This window comes from Salvia splendens, chromosome 12 (assembly GCF_004379255.2).
Source record: "Salvia splendens isolate huo1 chromosome 12, SspV2, whole genome shotgun sequence".
Classification (NCBI taxonomy): Eukaryota; Viridiplantae; Streptophyta; class Magnoliopsida; order Lamiales; family Lamiaceae; genus Salvia; species Salvia splendens.
Genome location: NC_056043.1, coordinates 18,370,174 through 18,373,116, shown reverse-complemented (window position 1 = coordinate 18,373,116; position 2,943 = coordinate 18,370,174). Strand labels below are relative to the sequence as shown.

General features: G+C 39.2%; 1 long non-coding RNA gene across 1 annotated transcript; it reads right to left on the bottom strand.

Annotated features, from left to right (window-relative positions):
- Positions 1–1,495: 1,495 nt before the first annotated feature.
- Positions 1,496–2,652, bottom strand: LOC121758177. The gene is made up of 2 exons (XR_006041363.1): positions 2,384–2,652; positions 1,496–2,289 (listed from the first exon to the last, which is right to left on the bottom strand). It is a non-coding gene; the product is annotated as an uncharacterized LOC121758177 (long non-coding RNA).
- Between the last annotated feature and the right edge of the window lie 291 nt (positions 2,653–2,943).

Below are 2,943 nucleotides of genomic sequence, written 5' to 3'. Positions count from 1 at the left end.
TGAAACGATCTTTTCTCTTTCCCAGCCTTGGAGGATTTACCCTCTTCCACCATGTTCACAGAAGAACCAACCATTGTTTTCCCATTACCGACAGAGCCCTTTTCCATATCACGTATGGACTGTTCGATTTAGAAGTCACTTCCAAGTTCGACCAGATTCAACTCCTCCTTCTTATGTTTCAGATTGTTTTTAAAATCTTTCCAGGAGGGTGGCAGTTTATCGATAATGCTAGAAACAGAAATGGATTCATCCATTTTCATATCATATTGGGAAAATTGTCCCAATATCCTCAACAATTCATTATATTGTTCCAAGACAGGCCTCGAATCAACCATTTTATAGTTAATAAAATTACCAACAGGAAATTTCTTGCTAGAGGTATCTTCTGCCATATATTTGGCTTCGAGGGAATCCCACAACTCTTTAGCAGACTCTACGTTTTGATATACATCAAATAGGGAATCAGACATACCGTTTAAAATGTGACCACGACATATGTAGTCGTCGTTCTCCCTCTTCATCTGTCTCCTCATCTGTTCCATAGTTTCATTATCAACAGCCTCGGGCATGGGAGTACTCAGAACATACACGACTTCAGACCAGTTAACATGAAATGCATCTTCTTCTGCCAGCGTCTGAAATCCTGGCCAACAAACTTATCCAACTTCGCAAAACCTTTCGTTGCTTCCTTCGCCTTTTCCTTGTTCGACATTTTCAGAAATTGATTTGATCTTTGTTAGAGAGATTTACTGAAATATAAACAACCGGATATACTGAAACGCGTGAACAACACTTTCAGATCAAATCAATTTGGCGGTTCTACCAATATTTGATCGGATACAATTCAGGTTTCGAAGATATTCGTACGTTGATTCTGCCTCTACTCTTTGAACCGAAAATTGATCAATAAGAAGAGGTTAAAACGAAACTTTGCGTCTGTTCACGAAGAGTTGCCTCTCTTCATTTTGGGTAACCGAATTTAACCGATTTTCAAAGGGTTTCTAAAATTGCAAATTAGTCCTTCGACTATCAGAAAATATTTTTTCGGATGAATTTTCTGTACAGTAACTTTAATGGAAATAAAAAATTTTCTTTAGAGCTCGACCCCAGCCAGGGGCTCTGCCCGCTGGACCCCGCTACTTGGGGGCGTTGCCCCCGAACCCCCGTCTAGTCACAATGAATTCAAATACATGTACACTCCGCACTTCCAACTTATTTGATGTCTCATTGTGATCACGTTGATCAATCAAGTTAATCCAATTACACTAAACTATCCAACAAAAACCATTGGCATTGTCCGTATATATTTTAAAATTCAAAAATTGTATGCATCTATTGTAATGACCCGCTAAGCCAATATTATTAGAAACGATATTATTAGCTTGATTATCTATATAAGTGACTTTTATGTGACTAAATCCGAGCTACGATAGATTTTCATTGTTGTTTGTTTTGACGTTAGGCAAGTAAATAGAACATGTAAATATAGTACACCTATACGAATTTAATAAATTCCCATAATCAAAATGTTAATGTCCGATACATCCAACAAAAGTCCAACAAAATTTAATTTATACATCATATGTTTTAAGAAAGCGGGTACTTCAACGCGGACGGCCACGAAGTTGAACCGATTATACCTACACCAAATTAAATGATTAAGTAAACAAAATAATTCATTTAATAATCAAATAAGATACAAAAAAAAGAGAGGGCCGACCATGTGTATCAACAACATTAAATATTGCATTTAATTAAAGCATGTAAATCATATCTCTTTCTGACAAAAGAGAATAATTTGAGATAGGAATGTCAGGCAACTTGCTACACGTCACTTTCACCGCTATCTTTTGTGTATATGTATATAGATATACAATCATTTTCATCCACCCACTTCACATAAACAAAACTCCCACAATACTCTCCCAACAACAATACTCTCCCAACGAAAGCAGGAGGAAGCAATCCACCAAGACCTTTGTCATAGTATCATAAAAGAGACAAATTCAGCAATTCCTTTTCACAATCATACAAAGTTGAGTACCATCAACACCTCACTTTTTCCATGTATTATAACATATTGCATATAGGCAATTTAGCACCTCAAGAACATAGTTGCTATAGCATCTCACGAACATAAAAACGGCAGATTCTCAAAGGATAATAGGAACTTAGCTTGAAATGACATAGGAGTCTGCCGGTGAGGTTTCCGTCAGTAAGCTCGGCACTCTGTCACCGACGGTGACAGCCACGCTCCAAAATCCGTCGCTGATTTTCATGCTTTACAACCTGCAAGTTTGAAATATAACAAAACTTTGACATAAAAAATGGAATCTTTGTGAATAAAACAAAAAAGAAAAGTGATAAAATCTGCTCACGTTACCCATCAGAAAAATGACGTACGGCGGGGGAGGGGTGTCGGAAGTGGCGGCGGCCAACGGTGCGAGGCGCGGAGGTGGCCGAAGCCACCGCCTGTGCATGCACAGTGGCGGCGGCGGCGGATCTGGAGGAAGACGGAGGGGGATGGCGGCGGCGTGAGGATGAGAGAAGAGAGAAGAGAGAGGAGAAGAAGAGAAGGGAAATAAGAGAGGGAGAGAGGGGCGCCGCCGGAGCGGCGAATCGGCGGCGACGAGAGAGAGGGGAGAGAGGCTGCTGTCGTTCATTTGATGAATGAGGGAGGGAGGAAGAAGACATTGTTTTTACATAGGGTTTCTTTAATTGGGCTTAAGTTTTGGGCTAGTTTTTTTTACTTGGGCTAATGAATTAAATGGTTTTGGGCATTAATATAATTTGAATTAGGCTATGCAAAAATAAATCTGAGCCCAGCTCATTCAAATTAATTTGGGATTGCAATACATAGTGAGTGTGAGGCCAATTTTCGAATTTAAATTAATTTTTGGGCTTAAATCAAAATGGCCTTTAAATGAAGGGAAGCACAATCCC